The sequence below is a fragment of the Montipora capricornis genome, chromosome 12 (genome assembly GCF_036669925.1).
Source record: "Montipora capricornis isolate CH-2021 chromosome 12, ASM3666992v2, whole genome shotgun sequence".
NCBI lineage: Eukaryota > Metazoa > Cnidaria > Anthozoa > Scleractinia > Acroporidae > Montipora > Montipora capricornis.
The window spans coordinates 24,218,798-24,232,475 of record NC_090894.1 but is presented as its reverse complement, the minus strand read 5'-3'; positions in this window follow the sequence as shown (position 1 = coordinate 24,232,475).

Genomic DNA, 13,678 nt, shown 5'->3' with positions numbered 1-13,678 from the left:
ATTGCGCTTGCGGAAAAAACCTGTTTTGTCCCGGTTTTGTCGCTTTTGTTCGGTCGTTTCGGATCGAGGGATTTGAAAGCGGGCGGAATTCCTGGCTGGGAAATAAATTTGATCAGCTGGCTGGGAAACCAACCAATTTTATCTAGCTGGCTGGGAAATTTCTTATGTGTCTTGCTGGAAAAAAAGGAACAGATAATGTTTTCCCAGCAACACTGAAAAACACCTGAAATGCCTTAATAACATTTATTTTCATTAACTGGGGTAAAATAATACATTTTACAACAAATTGGTCGTTGGGTGCCCCTGGTAGAGCTGCGGTGATCTAACTCGTAGGTAGTGGGTTTAATCCCACCCTGGTCACATGGTTTATATGGGTAGAAAATTGCACTTGTCATTACCCTCCAATAGTTAATTCTGTTGAAACATATATACTTCCTCTCAAATAGTCCTAAAATTACTCAAGACACCTCGAGACATCGATTTCGTTCGATGAACAGAGGGTTTTTGCGTTTTTCGAAACACGAACGAGATGTTTCCATTACACCATTCCATTAAACGGCGGAAAAAAGGCTTTCAGGTTAAGCCTAGTTAAAACTAGTAGATAAACAAGCAAAGATGTTTCGGCAAACATGAACATCACTAAGACACCACAAACAGAATCTTACAGGAGCTAATGGATTACAGAAGTTACGGGGTTACAGAAATTACGGGGTTACAGAAGTTACACGATAACATAAATTACGGGTTTACAGAAGTTACAATTGCAGATGTTTACGGGGTTACAGAAATTAAACGATTACAGAAGTTACGGGACTACAGTGGATTTACTGGGACAATATAGTTAAACATAGCAACGACAACTTACGTAGTTTTACATATCTTACGTATATGTGGTCTTACACATAGTAACACTCGTTAAGTCGGGACAATGTACGTAATCTTACGCGAAGTACTTACCAGCACGTTGTTGTATGATCACGTGATATGAAGTTGCCCGTGTTTGTTACCAGTCTTCCAAATTTTTGTTTTGCATCGTGAAATTTAATTTTGCATCGCGAAACGCTGCATTTTGTATCACAAAAGATTGTTTTGTTCTGTGAAAAATTGTTTTGTATCGCGAAAGATTGTTGTGTACCGTGAAAAATTGTTTTGTATCACGAAAGATTGTTGTGTATCCAGCTCAATATTGAGTTGTGTTTTGCCCTTGTGGGCCACCGTAGATAAGGCAGTGTATAGTTCATTTCCTACATTTACAACTGATAATTACGGGGAAGTAATTAATTTTCTATCATAATTATAATTATATAATGGCACATAGTGACATAGTTGCACATTCACTACCAGCATTTGAGCCATACACTAAAACATCACCTTGACAGTTGTTTTACTAGGATCAATAGGATGTGAACCAGGATTTTTCTAGGTTTTGTCCCTGCAAAGGTTGAACTTACCGGTACCAGCAATATGCCATGCGGTGGACTAGACTTTTAACAAGAAACTATTTCAAAAAACAAAAAGTAGTGTTTCGTTTCCGGAATGGAATACTATAGTGTGGGTCACTTGGCCTGTCATTCCTATTTCGCTTCGTGTAATGAAACTCCCGAGAAATAAAGATAGAAATGTGAACTCAAACTCTCTGAACGGTGTTCCTTGGTATCAACATGCATAATTAGCTTTTAAACGCACAACGCAAGGAGCAATAGAACGAGACAACAGACGTATTGGCGTTTTTTGAGGGGAACGCGGCCTTGCGGCTGGTTAGCCTATGCGACTTCCACATTGCGTGACGTAGAACAACCTCACTTATCTCCCCAGCACTACGAGCTGAGTTTTAAACAGCACGTGCTGGATCGGACAAGAGTATTGGTTTGCGAGCGATGTACCAAGGCAAACGAACCAACAAGCTTGGTGGAAGTCACCGTACAGGAGAGGACCCAATTTTAAATTGGAGGGGGCTAGGTCACGCTGTTTTAGGTAATTTTGTTTAAAATTGTTATTTACGAGCTCTAAACGTCAACTTGGCAGAGCAAGAGTCTTTCATTTGCAAAATCACGGCCACATAACAATTGAGAATGATTTTCCAGCTGTTTAAATGACATTTTGATATACACTGATATAAATTTGAAAAAAGGTGGGCCGACGTTTTTCAAATTTACCCAAATGCAATCCACTTCAATCCTCCCCAGTTTTGTCCATCTTTGTCCCTTCTTAGCTTTCCTGTGTTTTGTTTGAGTTCTTCTATAGTTTTGAGCCGTTATTTTGTTATTTCAGTTAATTCTATGACCATTTGATCAATGCTGAAATTGCCCAAAATTGCGTGACCTAGCCCCTTTAATGAAGGCAAAGCGATATATCCAACCCATCCCCAAAGGGAGGGAGGGGAAAAACTTTAACAAATTGCAAAAAGCCAGTTGGTTTACTATAGAAGACAAACTGCCAGGTGAACCTTGGACGGCTGACTGAGGCTTTTATAGCTAGACTCTGTCTATTAAAGTAGCCAGTTGCACAGGTTCTACTATGTAGCAGGTAGGCATTACACGTGCTCTTTAGCAATAATGAATGAGGCTTTGACAGATTTGGCCAATACAGGTGTACGTTATAATCTGATATCTGGGAACAAAGTCTTTATGTCCTCGTTTTATTTACAACAAAACCGTTGATTTTATGACCTTGAACGGCCGACTACAAAGAACGCGAGTACGGTCACGTGTCATTAATCGTATTTTACTGATAGGGCAGTAAAATCTCATTTAAAGAGAAAAACATATACTCGTTTATGTGCACAATACATCGAAGAATAAAGTCTACAAATACCTATTTTACCTTCAAATACTTACCCCTGCATAACATTTCAAATTCCGTTTTCGGTGGATTGTCTCATGATTACGTGTTACATAAGAACCATGGCAATTACTAGCTTTACAATCACTGGTTCCTCGTTAATCCAATTTATTACTAAGACTTGTTTGCATTACTAATTAACACGAAAAGGGATAACTTGGGAATTTTTAACAATATATCGCTTTAATCTAACCCAAAATCATTCAGATATTCAAAACGTCCTATGCATAATCCATTTCTTTCGCCTTTGTGTTTGTCAGCATTATGATTTGGAATATTTTAGGTTTACGTGTTCACAAGTTTGTTTTTGTATCTCGTAAATGTTTAGATTTCCAATTACACACTCTGTTTCAATTGGCCACTCTAACTCGCTGTGTAAATAGTTCACCCTAAAGAGAAATAGATACGTTTCGTTTCTGAGGAAACAAAACATTCTTTTACAAATCATACCGGGTATTCCTGATTTCTGCATAAATTTAAGTTTCATTTTGCATTTACCTGTTCATCCACGCTTTTTGGAAAAGTGGTACATACATTGTACCACGTGCTTAGATTTCAACACATACCTGAGGTAGATATTTTTGTTGTGTTTACGAGGAAGTGATCTCCCTTGCTAGTAATACGATGAAATGTGGATGACCTGGGTACTTTGTTACCCAAATACGTTCCTGCAAGTTTCCTCCTTTTTCTGCTGTTATAAAATAGACGTCTCAGCCTTTTCTCTGTAATTCTGCTTGGTTCTCGGGCACGTCTATGTCGATGCTCACGCAAATCAAAACAAAAGTAAACAACTTTTGCTTATCGAGACCTGTATTTCTCCTTCGGAATGAAGTCTTTATTATCACTGAGAATCAAATAACTGTACAGCCTTTCCAACTACATCAAAGTTATTTTCTAAAGAGCTGATCACATTTTCCACTGATGACATCAAATCTTGTGAAACTAGAACAGAACTATACACACAAGATGGCAGTGAACACGATCGCTAATATGGCTATTTGAACAAAGGATATAAACTAGACCATTACAAGAAACAAACTGTTTAACAATGAAAAAGAAAAAAACGTAATAGACAAAAAACTTATCTCCGTAGTCAATGGTACACTGAGCGGGAGGCTATTTGTTCGCGGTGAAAATGGTCCAAGCGTGAGGCCATTTGTTCGCTGTGCAAATGTTTTTACTTGTCTTCAGAAGATTCCAATATAGCGTCCATTTGTTTGCGGAGTTATTTTCTTTGTCGCTGTCATCTTTAGAGTAGTTCTCAATAAGGTACCCGCTGCTTATTAAAGAATTAGTGTTTTGACTTGTATCACTTTCAATAGTTGAGTCCATTTCAGTTACATTCGAGTATATTCTTTTTTCATTCAGTTCGCGGAACGACCCGTTTCGAAGCTGACGCTTGACATCTTTTAGTGTGGGTCTACCGCGAAAAGCGTATGCCTTTCTTTGTATGTGCTTTGAGCGCCCCAAGAAGAAATAGATTAAGCAAAGGCAATGCCGATCTTCGATCTTCAGTAATCCAAACAACGCATCACAGAGCTCTTGGATTACGTGGTTTGCTTTAAATAAGCAAAGTAAACAGCGCCACGTGGCTTCTATTGTGCATTACCCAATCAAAACACTACCACGTGCTTTCTATTGTGCATTGCCCAATCAAACACGGCCACGTTTTTCTATTGTGCATTTTGCTGCACAGGAAAGAAAAACTGAAATCTAACGTCTTTTATAACTCGAGCCCCTACGGGGCCCGAGTAATAGGAAGGGTTGTTTGCCTCTAATAGCAAATATGTTGTTTGTTTCAAAAAATATTTCGCTGGAAAAGGTGGCCTTTATAAATTCATCATGTTGTGTAATATGCGAGCTTAAGTGGATAGTTTTTATGGCAATAGTAAAGCATTTTCGCGTCAAAATAAGGTAAGCGTTTTTCTGTTGTGTTAACTTAATTACTGGGTTGCCTATGGCAAACCAGTTGGAATCTGTGTTTAGTTTCGTGTTTTTTTTATTTTTTTTTTCCGTGTCGGTAAAAGTCTTGCCTGTCACTCCCCTGCTAAGTAGTGGCTTTGTGCATAGAGTCTTGTCTGTGTATTTTGTTAGGTTTGAGGGGGCTGGGGGAATACGTAGATTTCCTTGGTGCACACAGATGAACGTTTAATTATTAAACCCGCAATGGCGTCGAAAGTCGTGGTAGCGGGGATGGCGTTTTAGTGGCAAAAATATACCTTTATGAGATCAAGAATGGAACGTCAATTGGAATAACGAAACAGGCGGAGAAAATAAATATCTGGAATCTTAAAAGCGACGAGGGATGGTCTTCGAGAACAATTGCGGTCGGATATGAGAAAGTGTGTGTTGTTTCTAATCTTATTTTATAAACTGTGCTGGTATGTAGAACACTGACAGTAAGTGGGAAATTGAGTATGGGTGTAAAAGGAATCGAATGTCTTGAATGTATCACAGTGTTTACGGAAGTGGCATCTCATTTGTCTGGCAATTTGCATTTAATTTGCAGTCAAGCTGTACAGTTTTCAGCTAAAAAAATAATTGAAAATGTGACAGTGAAGAATTATTGGAAAGAAAGGTTGTTGTCTATTTTGTGCTTTGGAAAAGGTTCTTTAGGAAAGAGTTCAATCTTGAACTGAAAAATATATTTATTTGCATATCGTATGGTTTGTGAGACGGATTGTTTCTTGTTTGCACGCACGGAATTGGAATAGAAAGGGTTTTTTTTGTCTCCAATAGCAAATATTTTGTTAGTTTCAATAAATTTCATGCTGGAAAAGGTTTTTGTGAGAGGTTTCAACTGTTGTGATTCATTGTGCTGTGTAGTATTCGAGTTTAACTAATTTGCATAAGTGAGTTGAAATTTAATACGCATTAAATAAAGATGACAGGAATTTGTAGGCATGATCGTTCTGGCAAATGATTACAGCTGGCGATCGTTTTTAATTAAGGTCAGAAAAAGATTTTAGTATAGTCACTCTTGTGTAAAATGAAGTTATTGTTAACTTGAGAAAACAACGATAGGGTCGTTTATACGAGAGAAAATAAGCCGCGGCTTACTCTGGACGCGGCGTACATAATACGCCAAAGGAACTATTTATACGAGTATAAACTCCCAGGCCAGGATAAGCCGGGGCTTGAGAAAGCTGTGAACGTAGATTTTGCATCATTTATATGGGCTGTTCGCGTTTAATTTTCTCTCGTATAAACGGCCCATATATTTCTTTAACTTTTTTAAAGAGAGAGATTTCGCGCAAATTTTATTTCAAGCTATTCAGTTGAAATATTATTTCTCGCCATTGGCTTCGTTTGCGTGATCATTTACTGGTGTTGACATTTAGGAGGTAGTTGTTTGGTTCTAAACGAGTAGGAATAAAACGACCAGGAATGAGCGAATTTTAGTGGGTGTGCGATAGCAACACGAGACAGGAGACGAGAGATTGTAACGATAGACAGATATTATCTAACCCCTCCTGAAATAACCGAAGGAAGGCAGGCGTTGGTGGTTTGTGTGAATTTATAGCATTAAGTGGATGGAAGTCGTCATGTTTTGATTGGGCAGCTTCAGAGACGTCCTTCTGAGGAAACAAGTTGTTAAAATAGCTAATTGTGATTGGAGAATTTTTCGATCCTAAGTATAATAAGTATAATAATGCCTTTTATTGACGCTCAAACAACTCACTTATGCACACGCCGTTTGCGGTAGACCCACACTAAAAGATGCTGTTCAGCGATTGTTTTGGCCGGGGTTGGTCCGCAAACTGAAAGAAAGTTTATATGTTGAGAACAAATGTGTACTAAATGAACAAATATGTGAAAATCATGATATGAACTGCACTGAAAACCAAATGCCAAAGGAGAGAAGCACAGAACTGTGAAAGTTTCCTGAAGAAGAAAGTTCCTGATCTTAAAGTTAGTGCTAGCGGTATCGAGCTAGTCGTAGAGATGTACGCCTAGCCGGATGCATTTAGTTAAATTTCTGAAAAAGGTGAATTTTCTGTCTATTTGTATTATCATGGCTTTTTGTTTTCTGCTGTTACTGAATCCCTTTGTATTTGGAGCTGTAACGCTATTTCATGTGCAATTACTTGTATCGTTTGCAATTATCCTCACTAGTGGTGTTGTTAGCATTTTTACTGGGTTGCCAAACCCAGTCGGAATCTCGGTTTCATTTCGTGGGTTTTTTTGTTATTTTCCGTGTCGGGAAAAGTCTTGCCTGTCACTCCCCTGCTAGGTGGTGTCTTTGTGCATGGAGTCTTCTGTGCGTATTTTGTTAGGTTTGAGGGGGCTGGGGTAATGCGTAGCTTGCTCTGCGCAATTAACCTGTAATGGCGTCGAAAGTCATTGTAACGCGAATGTATATCTTTAAAGAAAATATACCCACATGGAGCTCAAGAATGGAACGTCAAGACAGGCGGTGAAACATAAAGATCTGGAATCTTAAAAAAGCGACGAGTAATGGACTTTGACAGCGTGAATCTTTCGCCCGTTGAGCCGAAATCAAAATATGCTGTACTTCTAATATTTCGCCAAGGTGGTGTTACGTACAACACTGAAACCAAATGGAAATTTCTCTGGTAACTTACGGGTTCAACAAAGACAGAGAAGGAATCGAACACCACAAGTAGATCTGTGATCTCTGTTGTGTCTCACAGTGTTTACTGAAGTCGCATCTATTTAAAGTTTGCCTGTTTGTCTGGCAAGTAACATTCATTTTAAGACTCAACTCAGCAAAGGTAAAAACAAATTGGAAATGTGACAGTGAAAAATTATTTGAATGGAAGCTTGTTGTCTCTTTGGCAAGATTTCCGCACAGGTCCCTACTTCATTATGCATACACTCCTTTGTTTCAAGAAAACAATAGCGATAACAATAGACGTCCTTTGGGACTGTGGCGCTTTGTTCTTTCTTTTTAGAGGTTTTTTTTCTAAGTCTATATGGACTTAAAAAAAGTCGGTCAAAATTCTGTCTGAAATACGGAAAATCGAACAGTTTTTCCTGCAATTTCGGCACTTTTCCTGCAATTTTACCCATTTTTCAGTTTTAGAATAAGCGCAAGAAGTGGAGTTTCAAGCAATCGTTGTAATAGGGTTCAGATTCGCAAACATAACAAACAAACCAAATAAAAGTACTGTCATAAGAAATTTAATGGCTACCTGCTCTTTTTATCGTGAAATTGTTCTTCCTGTCTGCTTAAAAATTCGCCGAGACACTGCAAAGTGTATATCTTCTTCCTTTCCTGTATTTAGGATCACGAACGGTGCATTTAGAGAGATTTTGCGATTTATCGCTCTTTGTAGAGATCGGCAATATGCTCAATGATACTTCCAAGTAAATAGCTTTGGTAGAGATCCATGGATGTTCCCGTACGAGGCATACTTCGTTTCATTCCCCATCATGTCTTTTCAATGCCCTGCTGTGGGCTCGTTTGTCTGGGTCGATGAAGTTTAGGCGATGGTTAACTGCGGTGAGATGATGTTCGCCCTTGTCTTGTAGGCAGTTGTAAACTTTCGGGCCACAGGTAGCTAGGGCTAATATTTTTTCAAGGAAAGTTTCCGTAAGAAAATTAATATCTGTTCTGGCGGATTGAAGGCTATCCATTGCAGTTTTTTTCTAGAGCATCGCGAAACAGATCCATCTCCCGATGCGGCACTTTGTCTTTGCCAACTGACTGCGTTTTCACACAGGTTTTGGACACGGAAGACGAAAGTAAATTGTTTTCTTTGCACCACTCTATGCACAACTCTGGAAAGGCTATTAAGCAGGGACAATTTCCAAATGATCAAATCTCCCATTGCTGTGACCCTTTTACTTCGGTAGCCATCTTGATTATTACGAAGACACAAGTTTGCTTCAAAATAAGGGAAATATGAAACGATTTTAATTGAAATGAACTCGTGCATGAAAGTTTCCCATGAAAGATGCACCAATCAGACTTTAAGCGTGGTATACTCTTCCACGCAGTGAACTTATAAGTGTGCCGCACGCACGGAGCATGAAGGAAAAGCAGGTCACAGTTCACAGCAATACTGGAAAACCTAAAACTATCACAGGGACTAATCTTAAGCCTAAACAGTGCCTTTAGTCGTAATTAGGGTTACGGTTAGCATTATTAAAGGGATGGGTTGTTTCAAGAGTAGTAAAACAGGGATTTCTTAACGGTAACCTACAAGTGTAAGTTCGATTGTAGGTGCTCGGAGCGGCACGTGTATATAATTACGTATCATTGTTATGTAAATAGTCAGCCAGAATTCAAATTAAATATCATTTTCAAGGTGTGAATTAGCAACTTGACACGTTAGCTCAGTGGTAAAGAACAGGGACAAGTAATCCAGAGGTTTACAGTGGGTCGGAGTTCAAGGCAAGCTGCGAGTGACATATCATGGGATTAAATGGCAGAAAAAGCCGAGCGGGATCTGGAAATAAGAACAAGACGAAGGGAAAGAAAGAGGAAAGCTGGAACGAAAAGGAGTAACGGTGTGGGCGATGAAGGGAAAGAAGAGAGAGAGGGAGGGAGAGACAAAATGAGATCCGTTTTTATTCATCCCGTAAGTACAAATTACCCATGTATATATTCGGTTCTCTTGGGTATACGTATTGTTCTACAAAACAGTAGCGCGAATGAATAATTAATTTATTCTGCATGCATAATGAAGTAGGGACCTGTACGGAAATCATTCCGTCTCTTTTGTGCTTTATTATTTACGGTCAAGGTTCTTTCGAAAAGGGTTTGATGTGAACTGTCAGAAATTTATTTAATTGCATATGCTTTGTGATTGTGTGTTTCGCTTGCTCGCACGCAACTGAAATAGGAAGGGTTTCTTGCCTCATATAGCAAATATGTTGCTTGTTTCAATAAATGTTTCGCTGGAAAATATTTCTGTGAAATTTCTAGCTTTTGTAAATTTATCATGTGTAATTTTTGAGCTTAGCAAATTTGCATACATGTGTTGAAATGTGATTCGGGGAGAATTTTTGTGGTAATGCATAAGTCACGAAAATAAACAGGTCTGTTGGAAGCGTGCTTGAGTTTCAACAAAATGACCCCCAAAATCGGCAAAATATTGTGACGCTGATGAATAATAAAGTAGCTGCTATTACCAAAATGATGGAATTACCTGGTGATAAATAACCTTGTCTTGGAGAGTAAATTTTTGATTTTCCAGAAACAATGGTCACTGTGACCTCTGAGAGTGATCTTTGTGTTGAATTCGCACATTTCTTGTCAAAATTTATAACAATTGAAAGAAAAAGAAAACTAACAAAAACAAAAACCCGGTATCTTGGCATCATTTGACACAGATGCTTCACTGTTTCGCGAGTAAACATGCCGCGGTAACTTGATCACTCTGCCCGCTGAATTCGATGTGCGATTTACTCGGTGCAGCCAAAAGTACAATTACAACAAAACAACTAAAATCTCTCAAAATGTTTTTCGCTGATGGTAACTTTTTATATTCGTGGTTCAAAATTAATGTTGTTTTCACGTCGTAAATTTTCTTACCGATGGCAAAATATTTTATTCTCGATCGACCGTCATGAAACTTCCTTCTGCTCTTCTTAAAAATTGTGTATCCATATTTATTTACTTTTACATCAATATTTGTTTTGCATAAAGCAAGCTTACAAAATCTGTATCTTGCTTGGTTCGCATTTGATAGCATTAAAATAGAATTTTCGACTATGCTTCTGTTACTCAGTGGTATATTTCTTAGGTCGCCCATCCAGATACTATCCCACCGCACAGGGTTAATTTCAACTTTAAACTTTTGTTTACAAAACTGTCAGGTGCTGTCAGTACACGCTTACACTTGTGGTGGAAAGAAGTTGCATGATCAACATGTCAGCCCAGAAGCCAATGTTTCTCGATTCCCTTTTATTCTGTCAACATGTCTCTCCCAGAAGACAATGTTTTTCACTTCCCATTTATTTTCTTCAATCTTTCTGGGTTCAGTACTTTGCTAGTAACCACATGTCTTCTCAGGCTATTTACCCAAGACTTCTACCATGGCACTACAATGATAGACAATACCAAAACAATATAGTGCACTATTAGAGCTACATATTACGCAAGGACAACTTGAATCTCCTGGAAGACAACACACAGCTCAGTTGACATTATGGAATAAATCGCTGTGTTACTTCACTACCACACGTAAGCAATGCGTGTCAATTTTTGTTAAAGAGGACAGGAATTTCTTCTTTCTGACAAATTCGATGTGCGATTTACTCGGTGCAGCCAAACTTGTACAATTACAACAAAACAACTAAAATCTCCCAAACTGTTTTTCGCTGATGGTAACTTTTTATATTCGTGGTCCAAAATTAATGTTGTTTTCATGTCGTAGATTTTGTTACCGATGGCAAAATATTTTATGCTCGATCGACCGTCCTGAAACTTCCTTCTGCTCTTCTTAAAAATTGTGTATCCATATTTATTTACTTTTACATCAATATTTGTTTGGCATAAAGCAAGCTAACAAAATCTGTATCTTGCTTGGTTCGCATTTGATCGCATTAAAATGGAATTCTCTGTCTTATGCTTCTGTTACTGAGTGGTATATTTCTTAGGTCGCCCATCCAGATACTAACCCTGCCGAATTCCTAGGAAATAATTTCAGCTTTCAACTTTTGTTTACAAAGCTGTCAGATGCTCTCAGTGCACGCTTACACTTGTGGTGGAAAGAAGTTGCATGATCAACATGTCAGCCCAGAAGCCAATGTTTCTCGATTCCCTTTTATTTTCTTCAGTCTCTCTGGGTTCAGTACTTTGCTAGTAACCACATGTCTTCTAAAGGGGCTATTTATCTAAGACTTCTACCATGGCGCTACAATGATAGGCAATACCAAAACAATATCGTGTACTGTTAGACCTACATATTACGCAAAGACAACTGTCAACATGTCATCTCAGAAGACAATGTTTTTCACTTCCCATTTATTTTCTTCAATCTTTCTGGGCTCAGTACTTTGCTAGTAACCACATGTCTTCTCAGGCTATTTACTCAAGACTTCTACCATGGCACTACAATGATAGACAATACCAAAACAATATCGTGCACTGTTAGAGCTACATATTACGCAAGGACAACTTGAATCTCCTGGAAGACAACACACAGCTCAGTTGACATTATGGAATAAATCGCTGTGTTACTTCACTACCACACGTAAGCAATGCGTGTCAATTTTTTTTAAAGAGGACAGGAATTTCTTCTTTCTGACAAATGATTAATTAATAGGCCGTTAGCCAGGTTTTTAACCTCAGAAAAGGAGCTGTTTCGTCGTACGAACGTGTGCGGACCTGTGAGCCAAAGGGCCTCTGCTGGTATGACTTCTGGGTGACCCCTTAAATGGTCTTAATGACCCACCAACTTGAAAAAAATTGCCTGGAACGCTGCACGTACCACAGGCAACCCAGTGTACCCTCACGGAGGGTCTAGTTAAATATAAATATACCATGTTTATAATTGTCTGCCGTAAACTTGATTTCCACTCTCAAAATTACCTCCAGAACTTACTTTTTGCGTAGAATAATCTTTTAGAATATGTTCTTGTCTCCTGTGGTGATACTTGACGATTCGGGAACATTTTGTGAAGAAATATTTATAACGCGCAACTTGATCGCCCGAACTTGCCCTATTATGCATAACATCCACTTGGCCTTTTGACATCCCATTGAAAAAAAACTCGTAAAATATTCGCGGACCGGTCGATTTCTCTGAAATTTGAAAGGATGATGGCTAAGGAACATAGAAGGATTTTCACAATAACTAAAAATTTCTGTGTTAAGCATGAGAATTCGACGAAGAGGTAAATGCGACTAAATTTGTCGACTGTTGTGCAAATTTTGACAGAGAAAATTAAATTATGAAAAATATCTACGGATAGATCGTGAAAAAAATCTTTATTTTTAGCAGTTACTTGAACATAAAAGATGCAACGCTTGACGAGAAATAATATTTTTGTTAATACAATGTATTTGAAAGAAGAAAAATTTCGCGGGAATCGGGACGAGGTGAAAATGAGTTAATAAATTTGCATACGTGCGTTGAAATGTGATACGCGAGGAGACAGGAATTTTATTTCTCTGACAAATGATTTTGTCATTGTAGTGTAAGATGAAATTTATTCGGGAAGCCAACAATATTTCTTTAACTTCCTGGTTAATCCAATTTACTGCTACGACTTGCTAGTGCGAAGATTGTTTACATGAAATTCACGCTTTTTGCGAATTTTGAGTGTCATGAAATTACATCATTTGCGTGACAATATATCCCTTTACTCTAACCTAAATACATTCAGATAGTAACAAACTTCATATTTATTAACCATTTCTTCTGCTTTTGTGCTTGTCAGCATTGTGATTTGCGATAATTCGCAAGTCTGTTTTTGTATCTCATGGATGTTCAGATTTTCAATTACATGGCCGCTCAACCTGGCGATTGTGTAAATAGTTCACCCTGAAGTCAAAATAGATACGTCCTCAGGAACCCGGCAAAGACGGCTTCCTGAAATGAAATGTAAATATTCAGTTAAATATTACAACAAAATTAAAAAACCAAAGACGTTGTTTTACACTGAAAACGATGAACGATTAACATGCTTTTCCGTAGTTCCTTCAGTTGCCACAAGGTGATCACGTGCACCGTTATGGTTGCCTAGCACGTGATCAATTTCTTCCTTTTGACAAAATCATAAAAGTCAGAGACTGCAGAAATCTTCGTCGTTTTACGATCGATTGTCGTTAATCTTTCGATGAGAATTCGATTCCGAGCTATCTATAAAAACTATGCTATTTTTTTTCCTTTATCTGAGAAGAAACGAGTGAATTTTTCTT